Below are 25,212 nucleotides of genomic sequence, written 5' to 3'. Positions count from 1 at the left end.
ATTTACTCAACAAATATTTATTGAACACCTACCATGTGTTTTTGGCTTCTTGGGATTCACCGATTAATAAAAGGAAAGAAGCTTCCTGTCCTGATATTCTAGCAAAAAGAGCAGGCAATGACCAATACAAGTACTTGTTCTTAAGGAACAGGTAGAAATTGAATTGGCTTTTTGTTGATGAAAGTGCTAGAAGCCATAGGACATACCATCTCTTGATCCTGAAGCCCAACTAAAACAATAATATCGAAAAGTCTGTTAGGATAATTATTGCCCCCAATATATTCTGATGATGGTTTTAAAGCAAGGTGGGCCAGTGGTATGATGATAAACACTTGATAAATGGGTCTTGAAAAGAAATAATAAAAAAAATAAAGCCCTCTTTTGTAGCATTTGCCATTTTTTGTGGTATAAATACTCTGACCGTGACCATTTGAAATGGCTGATGAGAGATCACTGAACGCAGAGGTGGGGAGAGATGTGCACATGGGCTCTTAAGGGCTGATGCAAGCTCAACCCCGCACACCACTGACAGAGGGCTCATGGAATAACGAGACATTCCAGATGGGGGCACCTTGGCAGTCCAAGGACCAGTATGTCTTGTTCGTGGTGTCTGCACAGGGTGTTTTCCTTTCAAGGCTGAAATGCAGGGTAAGATTTTGGTGAAGCTTTACCCCAAATTAGGGAACCCAGTATCATAGGTAGTATAATTCTAGACATATGAAAACATAATAAAACAACCATAAAAACCTTTGACTCTTAGCATCAAAACCATATCAGTAGGTTAAGTATCGGCATTTAAAGGAGATGCACGTCGCTGGCTCTGGAGGTGGGAGAAAGGGGCTGTCAGCCAAGGGATGTGTGTGGGGGCGGGGAGCGTCTAGGAGCTGAAGGAGGCCAGGGCACAGATACCTTGATCTTAGCCCGGTGAGACTCATGTCAGACTTCTGTCCTGTGAAATAATGAACGCACGTTGTTTTAAGCCACTAGGTTGGTAGTGGTTTGTTATAGCGACAACAGGAAAGGCCTGCACAGTTGCTCCTCTGTTTCTCTCTCCAGTGACAGTGTAGGTGGGACCGTGAGACTAGCTCTGGCTCCTGGAATGTGGCTGGACCTGATGTGCACCCCATCCAGGCCTGGCTTCTGAACCCCTGTGCAATGTGTCATAGTCTCTCTCTGCTGGGTTAGACATCTGAATGCGGAAGGGCAGCAGGGGACTCCAAGGAGGCTCGAGTGCCTGGAAGGGCCAGGGGTTGCAAGGAGCCCCGATTCCTGAGTCACCATGTGGAGCAGATGCATGAGGGTTAATCCCCTGCGTTTCCAAAGTTCATTTTCCCTGTGGGAGAGCTTCTCCTATTGTCTCTCATACCCAAAATTAGAGATTCCGGAACAATTTTTAAAAATGCGCTATTTAAGTCTTTTAAAAACCTATCCTAAATGGGCAAAGTCAGAACTTTGTGAGGCTTCATTAGTAATTCAGTGTTTTAAAAATGTTCAGTGAGCACATGAAGAGCACAGTCATTAAGTTTCTATGATTAGGGTTCGTGAAGGTCTTGCCCCAGTTCTGTTTCTCTGGCCGCTGAGGCACCCAGGCTGTTCAGTGAAGAAGGACAGCTCATTAGACTCTTTACGGGTCTTCTGGCTCTTTTCTAAGTATGTTCCCAAAGATGTCTCCTTTTGTTCAGGAATTCCCTTTTCTTGGAATATTTACCTCACCCTCTCTTTCAAGCTCAGTTCAACTCTAGTTCTTCCCAGGGCCTTTCTAGATTCCCCAGGGAATAGTTACTTTTCTTTCTCTTTAATTCCACGTGTTTTTAAAAATGTTATTACATTTGTATCTGTCTCCTTCCGCCAAATACACACACAGGCACTCATTGAAATGCAACTTCAAGAAGGCAGGTGTTACTTCTTACTCACTGTCGTCTTCACCATAATATTGTGCTCTGAGTGCAGAAAAAGTTCAGTGCACTTGTAAAGTTTAATAAAATCATCTTTGGCTAGAGGAGGAGTTTGCTTGTTGGTTGGTTGGTTTATTGGTTTGTTTTACCAGACAGAGTCATGTGGTGCTTTTTAAATGATCACATAAGCCACCTGGCACTGTGCTGAATGCTGGGGCACAGTGTACCCTGTGTAACTATCCTGTGTCACCAACGAGGACAGCTGCAAACCACATATAGTGCGTACTTACTGTGTGGCAGGCTTTCTGCAGATGCCTCATGTCAGCCTGAGCCTCTGGCCAAGCTTCGTTTTCCAGGACTTCTTTATCGAGGAGATGCATAGACTCCCCGTATCTGGAGCGCTAACTGCTTATTTGTTGTTTGCACATTATAATTTTTTAGTTTTAGGAACAGGCTGTTTCTATTTCTTTGGCTCAGATCTCTGTGTTCCCATACCCCTATTTATGCTGAATCTATCTTATAGAATTAAACTCAATTTAGTTTTAAAATTGTGCAAGAGATCTACCCCCCCCCCATTTTCTTTCCATTAAAATGCAAAAGGGGTGTGTGTAGGAGCAACTCATTAAGGGCCCCTTCGGCTATTTCCAGCCCATTATTTCGCCATTTCCTTACAGCTCACTGAAAAGGATGGGGGAGAGCGGGAAAGGGGAGACCTGTTCTTTCCTGAGTGATTGTTTGGCCAGTTCACAGGGACTCCACCATCCTACACCCACGAGGGAAGCAGCATTTGGAAGCAGCCCAGAAGCAGGGGGTGCTGTGTCCGCTGTGATGAATGGTCCAGACTGGCAGGTGGAATTTGGCTGACAACAAGGGGAGTGTGATAGGAGATAATTGTGAGAACATTAGACTTTGAAGACAGGATCTAAGTCTTGTCTATGTATCCTGGGTATCAACACAGTGACTTTCCTTAGTGACTGGTCCATACGGTTTAAAAGGATGCTAAATGAATGACTGAAGGAAATGAATGCCATATTTTTGCTTCTTTACCCAAGCATTCTTTATAAAAGCATCTCATTCATGTCTCTTGTATAAATCGGGGAGTTGGCAAGGCATGCGGACCATTGCTCTGGAGTCATTCTGCTTAAGCACAAAGGCCCCAGGGACTTGGGTATTGAGTTAAAAAGCGTGGGTTAGGGGTTGATAGTAGAGTAGGATCTTTCTAGAACCTTTACAAATAGGCTAGAGCTCCACTTCCCTGTGTGCTTAGTCTTAGGTCTCTGCCATCCTTCCAACATGTTGAAAGCTCTGTAAGAACCACGATCAACAGTGTGAGAACCAGAATTTCACCAGGATGATGGTGAAATACTCTACAGTCTACAACTCTGGGCTCTAGTCTTGGTTCTCCAGTGACAACAGGGAAGTCCCTTCACCACATACCTTCAATTTCTCATCCATAAAATGGGGATGATAATACTACTTGTCTCGTAAGGTTGCTTTGAAGGTTAATTTATATATTATTGACATACTCATCCCAGTTCCTGGGACATAAGAAGCTCTAAATAAGTGGGAGCTGTTATTATAATTAGCTCCAAGCATAGCACACAGAACTTCTTAGATATTTTTTGATTGCATGAATAAAATAGGGCCTAGCTTGGAGGAAGCAGAACAAATTAGAATTAGGCAGTCTGTCCAGATTCCTTCTAGATCTTTGGTCTAGGCTTGGTTGTTTCCCCAAATGCAAGTAATTTAGGGCTCTTCACAGTAAGGAGAATGGGTATATTTGCAGGGACGAGAGACAGTTTTAGAAAAGCCCTCTGAAGGGATGGTTTTCAGGGGACCCGTTCTTGGCTTAAAGTCCCTTCAAGAACTTGAAGAGTGTTGAAGTCTTTATTGACTTCGTCGTTATTCATCTTCATTAAGGGCAAGATAAGAAGAAATGGAACCTAATGGCAGGGCACTTCTTGCTACACAGGAAGAAATTCCTGCAAGTAATTTAAGCTTCTCAGGAGGGCAGGTGATATAATTTACACACAACAAAATGCACTCATTTATTGGGTAAAGGTCCATGAGTTTTAACAGGTGAATACGTTCATGTAACTACTACCACAATCAAGGTATAACAGATGGGACTGGCAGACATGGAGGGAGAGCTAATACCTGTGGCTGCTTTGTCTTAAACACAGAGTTTATTCCGCTTGTCATCAGTTGAGCTGAACCTTTGAACCTGGCCTGCCGGCCTTATACATGTGCTCACCCTGATGCTTAGGCTTCTCAGTGCCAGACACTGCCAGGAATTCTCTCAAGGAGACGGTAGTGGGGTTTGCTAGTTGGCCCTGGGGATGTAGGGAGGAGGTGTGTGCAGAGGAAAGGCAGGTGCCCTGAGATGAGCGGGTCGGCTCCCACTCTGGAGCACCATGCATTCACTCTTTATATGATTATTTATGGGGCATCTACTGTGTCCCAGGCGTGGCATTAGGTTGTGCAGGTACCATGGGAAATAAGATAGATAACTCCTCTCTGAACAAGGCGACCTTAAAATACTCTGCCGTAGTCTCCATGAAAATAAATCCATGTCTGTTAAATCTTTGAGATAGTGAGTTTGGAAAACAGAGCGACATACTTATTCCTCTCTATTTTCTTATTTCAGGTACTCGCATCCCCACCCTACTCCAGACTTTATCTAGCCCATCAGTAGATTAGAGAGCAGGGTCCTGCACATCATTGCCTAGTTCCCTTCTTTGTCATTGACTTTTAGAAACACAGGACCAAGAGCAGCTGTATCCCCCAGTGCAAAACATGCGGAAACATCAGTCCCAATATCCCACTGCCTGTAACGAGGTGATTGATCTCTCACAGTCTTTTGCAGGCTCTGGTTTTGAGTCTCCTTGGCAGACACCATCCATCTGGGAAAAAAATAAATGAAAATAAGTAAAAACCAACATACACACATTCATTAAAACTGTAAAGTGTCCCAGAACAATAGAGACAATGATGTGGGTTCAAGTGGGCCAGAAGTTCTCCAAGCCTCCGACAACCAGCAATTGCCCCCAGCCTGAGTGGCCGCCTCAGTGAGCCATTTTCACCTGCACAGTCCGAAACTCCAGGCACTCTGCAGTGATGCCTGCTACGTTCTGAGGTGCCAGCTGACAGTCTAGACAAATATTCAATTAAATGTTTTCCACCCCGATCTGGATCCTCTATTCACATGATCAATTTTTCTCTTTTGGGAACTAATACAAAGAATAAAGAAAAACCAGGTGCAAATGCTATTATCTTACTTCACTCAACGTAATTTGCCATCAATATCTAGGTGGAAACACAGAACACTGTTCCCTTAAAAAACAATAGAGAGAAATGAGTTGTTGAATTCTGTGAGACTTTAGAGAATGGAAAGGAGGTGGGCTTGGGACTAAAGGCCATTGCCCTGTTCCCCAGATGCCTTGGGACGATGGTTTGAGGAAACTGAAAAAGGTGAGCTTTAAATGTTCCAACCTGACATTTTATCATTGCCACCAAAGGAGATGGCACCCTGAACTGTCTGGTGTCCTAGATGCATCCTGTGGCCTCCGACGGTGGCAGTTTCCAGTATGCGCTCTGGAAGCAGCAGTCTTGTGATTGCCCAGTACCCGCATGAGGCAGCAGGGGGTCCCCCTCCTTTTCTACTCTCAGGCTCATCTGCTAGAAGGTGGGTAGAGAAGGGAGCCAGAGACTTGACTCTGGAAACCCGAGAAAACTGTGAACGAAGCGTGTTGGGTGACTTTCGGAAAAATCGATGTACTGCCTTAGGCAGTGTTTTGGAGCTTGTGTAGATGGACATAGTTTTGTCTTTTTTTAAGTAAATTCTTAGTTTTAGTTCTTGAGCCCTGTAAAATGTAAGCATTTCAACACAATCTGCCAAACATAATAGGTATTTTTATGGGGCCCAGTACTTGTCACAATATTATTTGTGCTCTCCCACTTATCAGTGCTTGTCGGTTGCGGTGGGCGGGCTGCCCCTTAGGGCTACCTTCCTCCCGAACTCTGCGACATGCACGGAAAACAACAGCAAAGACAATAAAACAGAAACCAGGCCAGAAGTGCCAATATTCTGTTTCCAGCTCCCTTGGCAACATAGCAAGCAATGTTGGACTAAGAAGCTGGGGGATTCTGTTCTGGAGGCTCTGAAAAGTCCAGATGACTCCACATGTGTTCTCAAAAATTACCTGACTTTTAATTTGCCTCTGAGAAATTGCCACGTAGTCTGTAAACTCTCTCCTTACTGAATTATTCAGCAAGACCTCAGAGCTTTCCATTTGTACCTTTTTCCTGATCTCCCAAATTTGATTTGATTTGTTGATTCTCTGTGGAGATATCCAAGGGTGGACTTTGCTGACACCCATATTCACCATTTCTGCCGAAGGACACGTAAGTGGTCTGACCCCCTCCTGCTGAGCCTCGCTTGGGGCGTATGGCTCCTGCATACGCGTTTTGCAATTGGTTTCTGTGTTGCCACATCAGCCTCTTCCCTCCAAGACAGAAGAGAAATTGACCTGCCCGAACACTGCCAGCAGAGAATCTTGCCTGGTGTCTGCCCTCTGGAGCAAGCAATTTAGTGTTAACTCAAAGGCTGCAGCAACAGACACATTGCAGTGTTTTTCCAACTGCAGATCGAGACCTATTAGAGGGTCTTGAAACACATTTAATGGAGTACAACCAGCATTTTAAAGATGGGGTCAAGTGGAACAGAACTGACTAGATGGTGAAATGTTGAAGAGCCCTGAGTGTACTAAGGTCATATTATTTGGTGATGTTGTTTCGGCTGTATATATTTATCAACATAAGTGCTCACATTCTGTCACGATGTAAAATGCATGTCATTCTGTGGGTTTGCAATCAAAATAAATTGAAAGCTATTGAAACATTAAAGTTTGATTCCACTATCTTCAAAATTCTTGTCGCTGGGGAGCGACAATTTTAACATTTATTTAGGGAACTAGAGAGAAATCCTTTAAAAAGATTTTATTTATTTATTTTTAGAAAGAGGAGGGGAAGGAGAAAGAGGAAGAGAAACATCAATGTGCAGTTGCCTCTTGCGTGCTCCATACTGGGGACCTGGCCCACAACCCAGGCAAGTGCCCTGACTGGGGATCAAACCCGTGACCCTTTAATTTTCGGGCCAACAGTCAGTCCACTGAGCCACACCAGCCAGGGCTGGAGTGAAATTCTTTTAGTTACACATTGCCTAAGCGCAGTGATTTCAAGAACCTACAGTAGAAAGCCTGCTTCCATAGGCCATTCTGCAGATGCTCCATAGTTCAGGCGCTCCTCACGTTCCTACCCTTCTGTCCCCTCCACTACCTTAGTGGACTGCTGAAGAGGAACAGGCATCAGAACTGGTGAGGCAAATTGGAAGGTCAGGGCAAATCCCATGCCTCTGATGGCCTCCACTGAAAAGCATTCACTGTCACATCTGCCTGCAAGCTGGGAACACTGCGCCATCGCATAATAGGACTGGAGCAAGCTGCTCGTGCAATGGCGGGCACAGAGACCACGTCTCCTGCTTGGGTGTCGTTCTTCTACATGTTTCCCATGGTTTATTGTTGTGATGAAATGTACACAAACAATGCATGATTGAAAATGAACTATTTTCAATTATACAGTTCAGCGACATTAAGTATACTTGCTTTATAATGCAACCATCACCCCTTCCATCTCCAGAATTGTTTCATCGTCTCAACCAGAAACACTATATTCATTAAACAATGCCCATGCTAACCACTGCTCTACTTTCTGTCTCTATGAATTTGATACTTCATATAAGTGAAATTATAGTATTTATTCTTTTGAGAGTGGCTTGTTTCACCTGACATGTGTTCAAGGTTCACCCAAGTTGTAGCATCTGTCAGAATTTCATTCCTTTTAAGGCTGAATAACATGTCATTATATGTACATCCAGATGTTACTTTAAAAAATGTGCATGCTTTCCCTCTGGTATTCATTATATAATGTTCATGTGGGGCCAGCAGCAGAGGGGGAGAAGGCTATGAAGCTACTATTTTCCGTAAAAGACCTGGAGACAGTGGATCAAAAACCCCACAGCCCAGACTGTCTGGTGGCTGACTTCACTGACTCTGGAGGTTTTCAAATGTTGGAATAGCATGCTTTTTTTTTTTTTTTTTTAAAGAATGCCAGTAGCTCAGTGGATTGAGCGCAAGCCTGCTAACCACAGGATCGCGGTTCAATTCCCAGTCAGGGCACATGCCTGGGTTGCAGGCCAGTTCCTGGTTCTCAGTTCCAGGTAGGGGACGCACGAGAGGCAACCATACATTGATATTTCTCTCCCTCTCTCCTTCCCTTCCCCTCTAAAGATAAATAAATAAAATCTTAAAAAATAATAATAGTAAAAAATAAAATTAAATTAAAATAAATAAAATCTTTAAAAAAAAAGAATGCCGAACTTTAACACCTGTTGAGGAGTCCCCTTTGGTCCCTACCTGCAGAAGCAGAATGCAGCTTCCCTTGAAAGCCAACTGACTCCTCCCTCTCAGGGCTGCGTTTTAGCACAGTTAGTAGGAGACAGGAGAGAATGTGTCTGGTTCAGTTCCGTTGTTTCTCTCATCCCAAACCCCCTGTTCTCCTTAATGTCACATAACTGCGATTTCTAGGGCAGACGTTTGCCACGTGCTGCTCCCTTTTTCCTCACTCACCCAGGTTCTAGATGATCGAGATGCTTGGTAAGAATGTGGGAAGGACGTTTGTACTGTAGACGGAATTTTGGAACTGAGACTGGAACAGGGTAGAAATCCTCATGTTTAAGTATCTGATGTCATTGCACCCAGTGATTCAGTGACGAATGTGTTCATAGAAGGATGCTTGGGGAGGAGACACAGACCAGGTAGAACCACTGAGTATGTCTGTGGCATCTGAGTTGTGGCTGAAGTCCTTTGCCTTTGTTCCCATGCCAACCCAGTTCTGGTCACTACTCAGTAATTCTAATCGTAGCTAACATTCTTGAGCTCTTACTGTGCGCCGGGCTACTTTCTAAATGCTTTGCACTCATTCTCTCATTTAATCCTCACAGTAACTCTATGACAGGTTCTGTTATGACTCCCAACTTACAGATGAGGACAGGTCGAATAATTTGTACAAGTCATGCAGCTAATAAGTGGTAGAGTCCAGATTCCAGCTGAGGCAGTTGGGATCCAAAGCCCTCACTCTTTGACATTCTTCTCTACTCCCCTCATTTAATGCTTCAGTTCGGAAGCCTGACTTGTGATCTAGCTCAGTTTCGTAGATGTCTCCAAAGGATCTTATTAGCCAGTCTGTCTGGAGTGTTATTAAAGATACAATGCCATGTACAGTAAACAGCCAGCAGCATGCTGAATACTCGATGGATACAAAGAAATGTAATCTGATCCTTACCCTTTGTCAAAAACCAGACCCTTAGAACCTGCACAGGGTAATATAGAAAGTAAGACCTAAGTTTTTTGACAGGTTGGCACTGGGCAGTGGATGGCCCATTCAGGGAAATCTCTATGTGTTAACTCTTAACACGTGACGCCAGCACATTTTCTCTGCAAGTCGCCACCCATCTTTGTCTCTAGCGAAGAGATTCAGTTTCTTCCCACTTCTTACTTGCTGTGTATTCCTTGTAGATCAATCCCTTTAAGAATGAAAATCTTCCTTTGGAGATTTCCTTAATTTCTTTGCCTTAAATGGCAGGGCAATCCAGGGCCAGAGAAGGCTCAGAGCAAAATATAGTCACTGAACACAAATATAAAGACAACCCCGCTCAAAACTAGTCAGTACCAAAGAGGAAAACGAGGTCAACACAAACATTTCCTCAGCTTCCAACATGAGAGAAATTTCCCCAGTCTTTTGTTCATGCTCATTCCTGTTCATTTTCTGTTTCATTTCACGTGACTTCCCCTGGGTCTTATTTGGGTTGTTAGGATCAGAAATGACAACCAGTGAACACGCTTTGACTTAATCAAGCATTGCATGAACCTGCCATTCTTAGAGATCCTAGAGTCACTCTGGAAGAGAGAATGAAATGTACATGTCACTAGGAAAAGAACTAAAACCTCCCTCTTTTGAAAAGTTGTAGCATCACTTGAAAGATGTTGAAGGATACTGGCAACTCCAGGAGGCGTACACACCCTGTAACCTGAATCCTGGTTTATGTGCTTGGATATCAGTTTTTCCCATGATCTTGGCTACATTTCAATCTAGGTGACCCCCTGAGAACAGTGAGTTCTCAGTGTGTGCCCAGCATTCATCAAAGCCTGCATAAAGTATGGTGCTTGTGAAAAGTGCTGAGTTTGGAACTCCGCTGAAGGTTTAATGACTGAGTCTTGGAGGTGGGGCTGCAGTGGACTTTCTTTAGCATTCCCAGGGTGCCTTTCCCTTTCCCTTCATCTGGCAGCCACTGAAAGGGCAGAGGGACTTCAGCCAACTCGGACTTGGGAACAATATCGGGCAGCAGAGCATCCCTTCAGGAGGCAAGAGTGATGGCTAGGGAAGGACCAGGAGGAAGCAGTCAGCAGTGGCCTCTGGCTTTAAAAGAGAGCCTCAGCCAATGCCAGAACTGGAAGCAAAGCGAGGCTCAAACAAACAAACAAACAAACAAATCCCCGGAGCCTGATTATGTCTGTCTAGAGATCCTCTGTCTTTTAACAAGTTTAATAAGAAAACCAGATTTCTTCTTCCCATGCTCAACACCCGGCTGATACCCATCACCCTCCCAGCACCTCTTACTCAACCTGTACTGCTCCCAAAGGGATCAAATGGAAAGTTTCTCCGGGAAGAGAAAGGATGTGGAGCAGCAGGGGTAGGGTGGAGGTAGGGGAGCCATGGGTTGTCATGGAAACCCTGCCCGCTGCAGGGTGAATGGTTTTCTGTTTGCTGATGTCCAGTTCTTTAGGGCAGACCCTGGCATTGGCAGGGGCCTGGGCACCACATCCTGTTTCCAACATCCGGCCCAGTGGCATCCACCCCAACAGGTCTCCTGGTAGCAGGCAGGGCGTCCAGGACTGAACGCTTCCTCCTGACCCCTTGTCCTGCTGCTTCTGCCCTCTCCAGCTGGGAAGTGACGGGCAACAGAGGGTGTTCCCCAGTCCTTTGAAGAGAGAGTCCTTGTTTTCTCTTGCATTTTATTCTTTCTTCCCTTGTCATCCAAACATGAGCCTTTGGCCATCTGCCTGTCTCCCTGCTGTCCAGCTGGCCTTACCATTCTAGGTTCTGAATTTCTTTGTAGCCCATTGGGACTACAGAGTTTGTTTTCATCCAGTTGGGTACACTGGGTGAGCTGCTAGCTCTGGTTGTTCTCTGAAATTTTGCCTCCAGCAGCTGATTAGAAAAGTTGAAACGACCATCATCCACATGATCCCAGGAGACAGTCAGTGGTTTTAGCGTATTTGAAAGATTTATTAGACTCAGGTCAGTGAAGATCAGGCCTCCATGTGCCCAGCTCCTGCTGTGTGTGGCGTTTACGTCACCACACTGCAGGTGACCATCCCACATACCTATTCCTCCAACTGCCAGCCATGTTCACATCACCAGGCCCTTCCTTACACAGTCTATTCTGCCTGCTCGACACATCCTTGCTGCCCGTTTTGACTTTGGCTTCCCAAGCCTTGAGTACATGGGTCCCTGCTTTTCTCCGTAGCAGTGTGTCATGCCTCTCTCCTTTCTTATCTACCATGCAGCAGACACATAGGCCTTTTGCAGTTACTAAAACAGACTGGGCGGTTTTGTGCCTCAGGGTCTTTGCACATTCAGGTGCCCTGTCTGGAATGCTTTTACCAGACACTCCCACAGTTAGTTTCTTATCCTTCAGGTCCGATCTAACATCAGTCTTCAGTCGAGGCCTTTCTTGATCATTCCAACATGTCCCCTCCTGGGTCTCTATCTCCGCACTCTTCTCATATCTTCCTAATATTTATTTGCCTTTTATTGTCTGACTCCTGACTTTACTGTGAGAGCCAATGAGTCAGCGACTTTCAATGTTTCCATCATTTCTGAACTTGGAATTCCTTGTCACGCAGCCTGGTACACAGTGTACTCATTAAATACTTACTGGATAAATGAGAGAGGGTGCCTTATTTCTGTCCACCCTTTCAAATTTCACCTGAAAGTCAGCTGTTTCCTGGGTAAATCTTTCCTGAATACCCCACCCCCTGCGCCCACGCCACACACACACACACACACACACACACACACGCAGGCTCACCTCCCAGGCCTCCGTGGGGTATCTGCCCCAGCTGCACCTTTACACCCTGGGCCTATCACCTGAGGCTTCACTGTGGTGTCCACTGGTGTGTCCCTTTCTTCAAACAAATGATGATCTAGAAAATAGGATCTAGGATCTAGAAAAATATCTGACACATGGAGATTGCCTGGTTTGACCAATGTTGGCTAAATAAATAAAAGAATAAATGACTGTCAGGTGACATTTCAGAGATATGCAGAAAACTTAGTGTTGAGCTACTACCTAGTTCAGAAGGCGACAGATAAATTTCAGAAGAAAGCTCTTGTACAGTTTGGTCCTCATGTTTCCTGGTTCATTATATCTGATGATATTTCAGTAATCTAAGCAAACAATCCATCTGGCAAGGTCTTATATGAAACCAGTGAGTCTCAACTCCTTGACAACTGAAATGATTCTATCATCACAGGAGCTTAGGATGCTCATTCCTGAATTGTTTTTTCTTTACTTTTTAAAAAAACCTTCACCTGAGGACATTTCTTTCATTGCTTTTAGAGAGAGGAGGGGAGGGGGAAAGGGAGAGAGGGAAATACCAATGTGGGAGAGAAACGTTGACTGGATGCCTCCCATTTGCACCCAGACCAGGGATAACACACTCACAGACTGGGAATCGAACCCACAACCTTTCGGTTACAGGACAGTGCTCCAACCAACGGAGCCACACTGGCCAAGGCTCCCAATCTTGAAACACCTGGATGAGAGTTGAATTTCACGTACTTCTTTGGGCCCCAGTTTCTTTATCAGTAATGAGAAGGATGAATAAGATCATCTCTAAAGTATCTTCCAGCTCTAACATTTTGTGATTTTTTTAAAAATCAAGATAACTAACAATGACCTTTGAATGCTTTGAACAATTCCCAGTGTCTCTGGAGCTTACTGTGGGTGCGCTTAGGGCCAAAGAGAATCCTGCTGGGAATCTCAGCTGTGAGTGTCTCAAGTTTGTGCTTGTGACAAGAGTCACCTTCTTTCCTACATCATCAAGTGGGATGTGGTTCAAAATATTATGTAAAAAAGAGCAGAATATGGGACCAAGTACATGAAGAAGAGAAGAGAGGTTTTCAGGGTGTGATATGGCCCCATGGTCCAGCAAGGAGTGATGCTGAGGAGCTATTTCTGAGAGCACATGACTTGAGCGTGGCTGGGAGCGAGGGAGAGGACCTGGAGTGGGGAGAAGGTGTGCACTACAGTTAAAATGAGTGGAGAGGAAGAAATACTAAGGCAAACAAAGGAAGAATAACAGACAGCCAGTAAAACGTAGCAGAAAGGTCATGAACCAGCAGTGAGAAGACTGCACATTTAGCTCAAGTTGACCACTAACTAGCCAGGTGAACTTGAGCAAATCTGTTGACGTCTCTGGGCCTCAGTTTCTGAATCTGTAAAAATGGAACTAATGGCATCCTTCCATCAACACAGGACTATTTTTCAGGCTAAAAAGTGCTGGAGAAGGCCCTGGCTGGTATAGCTCAGTAGATTGAGCACAGGCCTGCAAACCACACGATCACGGTTTGATTCCCAGTCAGGGCACATGCCTGGGTTGCAGGCTGGTTCCCAGCAGCGGACTCACAAGAGGCAACCATACATTGATATTTCTCTCCTTCTCTCTTTCCCTTCCCCTCTAAAGATAAATAAATAAAATCTTTTTTAAAAGTGCTGGAGAAGAATTTTTTTAATGAATGGAAGCAGAAGTGATTGTGCCAAAAGGCTTATGAGCAGTTATGGAATAATATAGCAAAAAACAGTACTACATTAAAGAAATACTACCTTAAATTTATAACTCACAAGGAAATGAATCAAAGAGGTCAGGAAAAGGTTTTTTCCCCACCAAAGGCTTGGTCATATTTTTCCAATTGTTTAAAAGAAAAAAATTAATAAATGTTATCTTTATGTTACCCAAAGGCAACTTACAGGAACTGCTAGGGTTGGGCCAGAACTAGGAGTTGATTGATCAAAACATGCCTTTGATGGAGATAAATCCCAGGTAATTACAGTCCCGGAAAGGCACCCTAAACTCAAAGCTTTTGGCTAGGCTACCCCTCAGTCACCCACATATCCAACCAGGACAGCAGAAAACCAAGCCATCGGCAAAACTGAATCCAGAGCCTAAGAGGACAGTTTTGGAAGAGGTTGAATAAGCTCATCACCAGATAAGAACAGGACTTCAGAGACAGAACAGTGACCAATAAGAGTAGAAAGCTGCTGTTGTGTCCTCATTTTAAGGCTCCTATCCAAGCCCTTCCATAGGTACATGGGTCAGGCTCTTCTAAAGTTGACTAAATCCATCCTCAGAGCCCCTTCTTCCACTAAGTGCCACCTCTAGCCTTGGCCTTAGTCTAACATTCTGTCATCTGGTGTGTCGTGTTTCCTTTCTACTGTGGCATCTCCATCAGTACTCCAGGCTGTTGGCTGGCCACCTGAACCTCTACTGTCCAGCGTCCCCATGTCTTTGGATTGAGGTTTACTAAACTGTCCAAGCCACACACTAGCCAAGCCCTGGTTGTATGCAAACGGCCAAGGGCCTGAGGCAGCCTGCCTTCCAGGATCAGTCTTATGCTTCCCCTCTGTGGTCTGTAAACTTTTTCCGTAATGAACCAGAGAGCAAATATTTAGACTTTGAAAACCATACAGTTTCTGTCTCAGCTGCTCAGCTCTGCTGTCGCATGAAAACAGGCATAAACCATATGTAACAAAGGGCATGGCTATGTTTTACTAAAACTTTACTTGTGGATCTGAAATGTAAATTTCATATAATCTTCATGTATCATGAAATATTCTTCTTCTTTTCATTTTTCCCCAATACTTTCAAGATGTAAAAACTATTCTGAGCCAGTGGGCCACACAGCAATAGGCAGCAGCGCAGACGTGGCCCGTGGCTCTTCCGCGCACTGCCACGGACCACTCCTGAGTGCTGGAGATGTGTGTGCTGAGGGGGAAAATACACCAGATCTCCGAGACTTCGTAGGAAGGAAAAGAATATAAAATCTCAACTTTACATTGATTACATTTTGAAATGATAGTATTTCAGGTATATTGAGTTAAATAAAATTTTAAAAAATTGTATCTGTTTCTTTTTACTTTTGGAAATATGGCTACTACAATACCTACTCTTCCATATGGGGTACGCACTATGTCTTTGCAGGACATCAGTGCTCTGGAGGTGGCTCCTGGGCCTTTGCCGAAGGGGCTCATGGGTTAACAGAGCCCTGGTGGAGGTAATCGGGCCCAGGGCTCTCCTTCCGTGAAGGACTAGCTGAGAGGGGCAGCGCTTCCCCCAACTCTCCCAGCTGGTTGCACTCAGACCCTGGTCGTCCTGTTCTGTCAGCCTATATCACTTCTGTTATGCCATTCTGACCTAGGCAGAGGGCTCAGTATCGGGCAGGGGGCAGATGGGGCCCTGTGCTGGCCCCACAACTCACAGAAAGTAAGCTCCTTTCTATTTTGGTGTCCCCTGGTGTTGAGAACTCCCTCACACTCTTTCTTCTTTGTGATTTTCAAAGTTATCTGACGTCTTGTCCCAGGACTGCTGATCAGAATCCTAAAAGGGCATTTAAAAAGTACAGATTACAGGCCTCATCCCCAGAGATGCTGAATTAATGAATCTGAGGTAGGACCTCTGAGTTTTCAACTTTCACAGGAAGCCCCTTACGAGATACCTCATGCACGTGGACCTTTGAATTCTTCCACTCCTGGAGGGCTTTGGAATCCTGATGTATGTGACAGAAAATTTCTTTTCTATGCTAGGAAAGTAGACTAGAAATTAAAATGGGTCGAAAGCCCTTATTCTGCAAGCATTATAATCTCCTTGAAAGACAGTACTTACTTAGGTAACAATGTGATTGCAGCAGTAACTATTGGATAATCATGATTTCTTTTACTTCTGTGCACACCCTCAAGTCTTTCTAAAAGCAGCAATTTTTATTCTGAAAGACAGCTCTTAGGCCTTTGAATTCCTTGCAGAGTGTGCCTTTCAGTGTTCTGTACAACATCAGCTGCACATGGGTGTAAAATATATTTTGAATAATGTTCATCAGAATAGTCATGGTGTGTGTGCAGGGAACGAAGACTTGGCCAGCGCTCATTAGCATTGTTGCCGTGATTGACAATTCTCCATCCCAGCACGGGCCAGAAATTCAGGCCAACTTGTTGCAGACCGTTTCTTTTGCCACAGAACTGTCTTTAATTTTGAGACTTTGCTGGTAGTAATGGCAAGGAAAAGAAAGATAATATCTCTGTAAGATACATACTTTGAAAGAGTGCCCAGGGCAATCTTCATCTCATACATAAGGTGCAGAGTTAAAGTTAAGGAAAATCATGCGCTTACGAGAGAAATGGCTACGTTCTCTTTTGACATGACGAGCACGGAGCTCTCAGCTCCGATCCAGGAAGGAGCTCAGCCTTTCCAAGCGGACTTCCAAGCTCTGCCCCTGCAATTACAAACGACCAGCGAAGTGTTGGAGATTGTCTTAGCCTTGTAATAGCCCACAGTAATCTGTCGCTCGGAATGTGTCATGAATTTAGAGTTATCTAATGCTGGTAAAGAAATGAAATGTTTCCAAAAAGAAACAAGCAAAACCATTTATATATATATATATATATATATATATATATATATATATATTTGTATGCATTGACCAAGAGGCAAGTACCTAAAATAATTGAAGTCCCTAAGAAACAGATACAGACTCTGCCCTAAAGGAACTATAATCTAGAAGGAGAAATAGGAAATGTTCCGTGTAGCCAAAATCTAATAAAGTGAAAAGCACTGTGTGAAGGATCCGAGGGCATATAGTCCTGTGGCTGTTTCACACAGGAGTGAAATCATTCCCACCTGGGGGGCACCACAAAAGGTTTCGAGGCAGGGGTGATCTTGAAGCTGGTCAGAAAGTGTTGGCTGGGGCTATGAGAAGCTGGGAACAGGTGGAGAAAAGGGGAGGGATTTCTGTTTGAAGGGCTGTGGGAGACTGAAGGTACAGACAGAGGTCCCCTCTCGGCTGTTGGTTTGGGGGGTCTAGAATATGGGGCGTCAGGAAGGAGGTATGAGATGGCGCCTTAGAGAAAGACTGAAAACGTGGCTTTTTGGTGTGGAAGGATGAGGCCTTAAAGTCTAATAAAATAAATTGAAACAAAATCAAAAGTCCCTGGGAGGGGGAATTGGGATGTACAAATCTTCAAGATTTAGAATTAAGAACTCTGTAAAGGTGGAAGACAGTAGCTCAAAATAAGAGGGAACATGCAGTGCAAACTAATCTGACTAAAATCATTTGTGAAAGCGGTAGACTCAGATTTAAAAGAACTTTAATTAACTTACAGACAAAAAGACATTGTTTAGGGAGCCCATCTCCAATCTTAGGTGACCAGTGCCTTGCAGAGTATGATTCTTCCCTAACAGCCTTGACCCTAGAAGGTAATTGGTTAAAAGCTTAGGTTTGGGCTTCAGACATCTGGGTTCAAGTCCTTTTCTGTAGCATGCAAGACAGGTGCACTTGGGCAAATTACTTTGTCTTTCAGATTCATCTGTAAAATGGTGGCCATGATGTCTGCCCCTCGGGATTGTTATGTGAGCCGCCACACTAAATAAGAAAATGCTTGAGAAGTGCTGAACAGAGTGCCGGTACTACATGGTAGATACTGGCTGTTGTGGCTGTTGCCTGAGTTGAATGGACTGCGGGCCCAATGTGGGGTCTCAAAGGAATCAGGAAATATGTCAGCCCTCACCTTCACAAGGGGCCTAGCATGTATGTTTTGTCTGTAACATGCTTGGCAGTACACCCAAGGGCTGTCATTACTTATATGTGTAGTGTTGAGTGGTCTGGATCACATGCAAGTTTGATTGTTGGTATCTAAAGTCTTCAACTGTTGAGCTCAAAAATCCACACAAGACGAATCCTGTCTTGGGCCCAGGGCTGGGCTAGACTCTGAGGGTCTTGAGGGAAAGAGCTGAATACATCACCTATAAGAAGGTCTTGGCCAGGCTGAAAAAAACACAGCCTGAGCGAATGTAATATTGAGTAGATTTTAAAATGATAGGGAGCCACAGCTGGCCTGGGTGAAAAGAGAAAGTTGAAATTGCTTGTCAGGGAGAAAAAACACCGCAGTGCACAGTTCTCGGGAGTGGAAGGAAACAAGGGGAGGAATGGGTCGGTGGAAAAGATGGCTAATGCTGGAGCCCTCGGTGATCCTGTCTAGTAATGCCAAATTCAAAGCTGAATTCCAATAAAAAATGTACTCAGAGGTGGGCTGTGAGAAACAGCCCTGAGGATCCCTAAAGAAATGTCGTGGACCGAGAGCAGAGAAGCCACCTGCACTGACTCAGGAGAGCTGGAGCCAGCTCTTCCTTCCCCTTCTAAGAGCGCTTTTGTAATGAGTTTGATGATGTCTGAGGAGTTCAGCTATAATGAAACTCTCCCTGGCAACACAGAATAGGGGCCTCTCAGGCCCCCCTGGGACCTCTCACTGTGCGTCCACTTCTCAGAACAGCGTGCACTCTCCCAGGGTGTGCTTCCCCTGAGGACCTCTGTCCCCAGCCTGTGGGGAACGCCCCCAAAGAGACCTTCTTCCTTGGCCCAAAGTGCTCCCCTCAAAGGCAGTTTTCTCCTTCTTCAGCCTCCTCTGAAACCCAGCCTGACCCTCCTCAGAGCCACCATCCCCACATTTCCCCTGAGTGTATGTATCTCGACTGGTTTGGAAAGAAACACCAGCACTCTGGGACAGTCGAGACTTGAAAGAAATTAGATGGAGTGGGAAAGAAGTATGACCTTGGTAGTGACAATAATCACAACTTCTAAACTTCCTGGGTTCCAGGTGGGATAAGGCAGCAGGTGAATCTGTAGCGGGCAGAGCATCCCACTCTGGTCCTGGCTCCGAAGGCCAGTCTCATGGAAACAACTAAGGCAGAGCTGTAGTGTCAGATGACCTTATGGGTCCCACTGAGGCAGGGAAGCGTGGAGATAGTGAGCATCAGGAACTGGGCCCAGATGGACAGACCTGACTTCCAGTCTTGGACCCATCATTAATGGTACAATCTTAACATCACCTGACCTCGCTGAGCCTCAGTTTTCTCAGCTGCAAAATGGAGACAGTACACAAGTTACTGGGTAATTATGAACGTTAAAAAAAAATTAACCCTGTACAGCACAGTTAATCCTCAGTAAGTGGTAGCTGGCATCAGAGTCACCCAGGACCCAGGAATGTGTTTTCCAAGCTGACCAAACTACTCAGCTAATTCCAAATATCAACAAACGTTTTCATGATCTGAACTGTATGGTTATGAACTCATCTGAATAACTAGCTCAAAATTATTTTGAATATTATGTAGAGATTCTTTGAAAATAAAATATCTTTGTAAGTGTTTTTTCTAGACTGAGAGGCAGCAGGGAATAGATGAGAAACCCACCTTCCATTACTTTCCACACATTACTAGAGAGCTCAACATATCCAAGACTAGATTTTGAAGACTGCTTCAGAGGTCTTTTTTTTTTTTTAGAGTTGTCTTTTTTTTAAAAGATTTTATTTATTTATCTTTAGAGAGGAAGGGAAGGAGAGAAGGAGAGAAATATCAATGTATGGTTGCCTCTCGTGCATCCCCTGTGGGGAACTTGCCTGCAACCCAGGCATGTGCCCTGACTGGGAATCGAACCGTAATCATGTGGTTCGCAGGCCCGCGCTCAATCCACTGAGCTACACCAGCCAGGGCAATGCTTCAGAGGTCTTATTAAAAGAGAATTTTGTCTAGCAAAGGTGACTTTAATTATTTTGCTTAAGAACTGACTCTTAGTAACCAGTCTTACTAAGATTGGTACTGTTCTCTAGGGAGAATAGTTCAATATTTGTTTTTCAGTCTTCTGACTCTGAACTCTAGTGAGCAGGAATTTAAAATCTGTGAGTACAACTGTAATGCTCGTGCCATGCCGACAGATTATCATTACAGCTAAGATTCATTGAGAGCTTCCCAAGTGCTGGGCCTGGCACTGCTATAGTGTTCTGCAAGTATTAACTCATGCAGTTGTCGGAAACAGCTCTGATTGGTGCTAATATTAGCTCCACTTGACAAACAAGGAACAAAGGCACACAGATGCGGAGAAAATGACCCTTGGTCTCCCAGCTGCTACGTGGGGAGCTGGGACTCCAGCCCAGGCAGTCTGCGCCCAGGAACAGCCCCCAATAGATGTAGTGCATCACCGTCCTTGCAAATTTGGTACAGGGGTCCCTGACTCATGATGATAACAACTCAGTTTTTCAGTTTATGATGGCTCCGACTTATCAACTTAATAATGGTCCCCAAGTGATACGCATAATGAATTACATGAGATATTTAGTACTTTATTACAAAATAGGCTTTGTGCTAGATATTTTTGCCTGACTGCAGGCTAATGTAAAGTGTCTTGAGCTTGTTGACGGGAGGCTAGGCTAGGCTAAGCTGTGATATTTTGTGGGTTAGGTATATTAAATGCATTTTTGGCTTGGGATATTTTCAACTTACAGTGGGTTTATCAGGATATAACCACATTGTAAGTCAAGGAGCAATTGTATACTGAGCCAAATGTTCCTGTTTTACAGAAAGATTATAAACAGTTTCATTTTTCTCATTGAGATTATTTTCATAAATGGATTAGATTTATTACTCTGTGCAACTTACCAAAAAATTGTCTCATGTCATCATTTCTCTATATTTATTTTACTTTGGCAGTAAAACTATATAAGTTTTCTTCTGGAGCAAACTATGTTACGTTAAGAAAATATACTTCAAGGCAAGTGCTGAGGCATTCAATGGCATTACGGTTTGTGGGGTCATGGTCAAAGTGCAGCTGGTGGACCCAGGCTCGCTCGCAAGCCAACAGCCAGCTGTGGTCAGCAAGCCAGGTTTTGCCTGAACGTGTCTAAGCAGCAGATGACGGAGGATGAGGCCTGGGTGCCCTAGGCAAGCTCACCCTCACCTGGGCTCATGATCTTCAGAGAGGCCAGGCTCATGTCTGACATTCCCGCTTACCTCATTATCAGCTCCTGTGGAAACGTGATGTGGCCAGAAGGGACTCCAGCTCCTTGCAGGGATGAAGGGACTCATGCTTTAGTTGTTAACTGTTTGTGTTCGTATTGAGAATCTTTAATACGGCTCGAAAAAGCTGAACGTTGTTCAGGTATTGCTCTAGCTGATTTCTTATGTAATGCTGGCAAGAAGGAAGAAAGGAGAAAATAAAGCTGAGGAAGGTGCCAGGCTCAGTAAACACTGTATTTAATTATTCTTTGAAACACTTAAACCCTGCCATTCCCATGGACATTACCACTTTTGTAATTTCAAATTGCATTTTGTAAGAAACTGAGCAAAGGGAGCAATAATGGCCTGGGAAGCCGGGGTGTTTACTGCCTAGGGGAACCGAGAGGTCATACCGGCCTGGCTGGATTGAGAAATGACAGCTCAGCACTGGGAATGGGGGGGCGGGGAAAGAAGACAACAGCAGCAAAGCAAGAACAAAACATTTGAAGAGATCTGGCCAGAACCGGTCTGCACAAATCACAGATTCCGCCCCGCCTTCCTCCTCCACTCTTCCAGAAGCAATAACAATTTTGTCTCCGGGAAGCAGCTGCAATTGGGTCTCCCACAGGGAACCTGCCTTGAGAGATCGAGCTGTGCATCCTCCCCGTGCTTTTCACCCCCTCTCCACCAGGCCTACGCCCACTGAAGGCAGACCACGTGCAAGGGAGGGTGAGGAGTGGAGCAAGGGAACAACGGTGACCCAGAGGCTTGCACAGAGGTGATCAGATTGCCGGGAACCGTGTGTTTTCTTCCCTGCCTCTGTTTTCTTCGAGGGCTGGCTGGCCTTGGCAGGCCCCGGCCCTCAAAGAAAACAGAGGCAGGGAAGAAAACCCGGTTCCCGGCAATCCGATCACCTCTGTGCAAGCCTCTGGGTCACACACGCTGGGGGGCCCGGGCCCGGAGGCGAGGCCGACTAGGCCAGGCGGGGAAACCCGGTGTGGTGACTGTTTCCCGGTAGACTAGAGAGGAACACATTGCTGGCGAATGAGGTCGGAGGGGTGAGAGTGTGCATGGCATGTGGCTGCAGCCTGGGTATGGGTCTGGGCAACTGGGGGCACAGAGGCAGAAGGCCTGGGATAACACCCTGTTTGTGAGCTGAGAGGCCACCTCCTGGGGTGGTCCCTGGCCACTGCCAAGGCCTCACAGTGAGAAGTCTGTGACAACAAAGCCTGTGGGACAAAAGGGCCTCTGGCCAGAGGGGCTGCGGGTTTCATGGGGCCAAGAGCACTTCAGTTCTGAGGGCCAGGGATCAACCCTGGTGTGTGTGCGGCTGGAGGCAGACTGTTAAACGGCTCACTCGGGAAGGGGAACAGTGTTAATTGGGCACTCATTACGCCAGGGCGCTGGGCTAGGCTATTCTCATACACATGTTCTGAGTTCAGGATCACAGTGAGGAGTTCTCACTAAAGTGGAAAATGAGGAGCAAACGGTTTTTTCCCCAGGTTACTGACTCCTAGAGTTCCCCAACATCGCAGCTGTGCCTTTTGAAAATGTTAAGTAGGTAGGAGTCCCCTGGGAATTTGGTCACTAGAAACCCACAGAGCCTGTTCCCTTTTAGCTTCCAGCCAGGGCAAGGACATTTAGAGGTGCAAGGACCAAAGTATGTCTTCATGTCTATGCCTCTGAGCTGCCACCCGTGGAACTGAGGGACCCTCAGGCCCTCAAGTTCACCCTTCCCCTTGGGCTGCTCATTCCTGGGGAGCCACTGCTAAATTCTCTCGCAGCCTCTCCTCTAGTGCCCCCTGGTGGCTCTGACTGCTAATAACCGACTAGGTGGCAGTTTCTGGTTTACAGTCGCCGTGCTGATGCCCCAAAACCCAAGGCTGCTGGCTTTTTGCTCTGCCATTGAGCTCCGCGTGATTGTCATTCTTTCCATGTTCCCATAGTCTTTGTCCTCTGCCGTTTCATCCTCACTAAGTCACCTCCAGTGGGAAATCGCCAGTGGACCAACTTTTCTGTTTGAACTTTTTTCAGTTTTCTAGAGGAGACTCCTTCTCCCCTCTCCCCCAAAGTTTTGGGACATGCTTCTGACAGTTTAGTTGCACTCTGTTTGAGTGGCACCATGTTGTGTCCTACCCTAGTCTGTCCCCTTCTATCAATACTCCATCAGTGTCCTTGCCCAGGGCCTGAGACTGGGAACAGAGCTCTGTCCAGTCACAGGGTGAGTTTTCTGCCCACCTGGGAGCCCTCCCTGAGAACGCAGGTAGGAAGAGCCTTTGCCTGGTATTGATGTGTGACTGGTGTCTGAGTCTGACACATGGAGCCTAGCCAAGCGATATGTATGGGGAAAATCAGTCTTACAGGCAATGGGCGTGGAGGCCAAGCTCAAGTGAGAAGGGAGTCTGGCCGTAGCCACAGCCACATGCGCACTCTGTGAGAAATGCCCATTGCAAAACAGAACTCGAGTCAGAACTTGGGTCAGAACCCAAGAAGCGGGGGCAGGCCGAACCCTCATGTGGCTTATTGAGGGTTCTACTTACATGAGGTCTCAATAGACCTCCCTGCAGAAACAGTAACAAGACCTCTGGGGAATGGGCTTGGCCCCATGAGTTGGGCCAGCTCCGAGGACTTTTAACTCGCCCACCTGCATCGTGCCACGCAGCAGGCCCAATAAGAGCCCTGCACACCGTGCCTTATGCTGACCCTGGGCTTCGTCCCCTTTCTCTGGCCCTCCCTCTTTGCATCCTCAGCCTATGGCTGCTGGCAGAAGACCAGTTCTTGTGATAAAACAAGCAGAGTAGGTGTATATTTGGTTTCTAAGTTCCCAGTGAGGTCTGGATGGAGCTGATCTAGGTAACTCTCATGAGCAATAGAGTTAGCAGGATCACTGTCTTAGACAACGTGAATCAACACATTAAGAGACAAGATCTCTCCACAGTCTCATTGGCCAATCTTCACCAACACTTTACTTCAAGGTCTCTTATTCGCCTGCACTGTCCTTTCAGGTAAATCTTTTGTCTGCCGGGGAGGCAGGACAAGGATAAGAGCACACAGGTGCCTTGAGCTCAGGCGGGTCAACAGCTGGGCGCAAACCAGGCCACACTGGACCACGCCCGGCCCTAGGTCCCAGGATCCCAGCAAACTGCAGCTGTAGGTGGTATCTCCACCTCTGAGAATGTCTCCAGACTCTACTACCTGACCTTGGCCATAGCCCTTCTCCTCTCTGTGGTGTTCTCTAGATCCCTACCTTGACTTCTCCTTGCCTAGGTCCTCTGTTGTGACGATGACTTTCTGGCATGCTCTCCCTGGATTTAATCCGTTCCCCCTTGAGCTCCTCCACTGCTCGCCGTGCACTGCGCCCCTCTGGGAGATTCCCAGAGCCCCAGCTCCACTGGCCTCTAGGACACAGCACCCTGGCTAGTGTCTGGTTCCTAGGACTCTTACTTGTCTAGAGCTGAGAACGAGGGCCGGGCTCCACAGCCTGAGCAGGAATTAGGTGTTTCCACCTAAGGCAGCACAGAAACAAAAAGCCAAGAGAGCAAAAGACAAAGTGAAAGTTAGTTAGAAATGGGCAAGGAAGGCCCTGGGTTTTCAGTTTGCCCATGGGCCAGCAGCCCAGAGTGCTTCAGACTGCCTTACAGGATGAGGCCACAGGTTCTCAGCCCTCATTGCACCTTAAATCACCAGAAGAACTTGTAAAGAAAAACGCCACCCCCAGACCCCCTCACAGAGCAATTAAGCCAAAATCTCTGGGGATGATCCTGATGTATGTGTGTGTGTGTGCGTGTGTGTGTGTGTGCGCACGCGCGTGTGTGTTTTAAACCTCCCTAGAAGATGTTGGTGGGTTGAAAACCGCTAAGATAAGAGAATCAGACCCCTGTGCCTGGTCTTCAGGATCTCTTGTCTTTCTCTTTCCTGGTGATGTGTGACCAGGTCCTCTCAAAAGCAGCTTGATGGGACAGAGAGAGCCATGGCTGGGGAATTGGACATGAATTCGGATCTTGGCCACGTCACCTTCCAGCTGTGATCTTGGGCAGGCCTCGATGTTTCGGAGGTATTTTGAGAATTAAATGAGATAGGATCTCTAAGCAGTCAATGCAGGT

The sequence above is a fragment of the Sturnira hondurensis genome, unplaced genomic scaffold, assembly GCF_014824575.4.
Source record: "Sturnira hondurensis isolate 20B ecotype Veracruz unplaced genomic scaffold, ASM1482457v3 Scaffold0022215, whole genome shotgun sequence".
Lineage (NCBI taxonomy): Eukaryota > Metazoa > Chordata > Mammalia > Chiroptera > Phyllostomidae > Sturnira > Sturnira hondurensis.
This window is presented reverse-complemented; position numbering follows the sequence as displayed.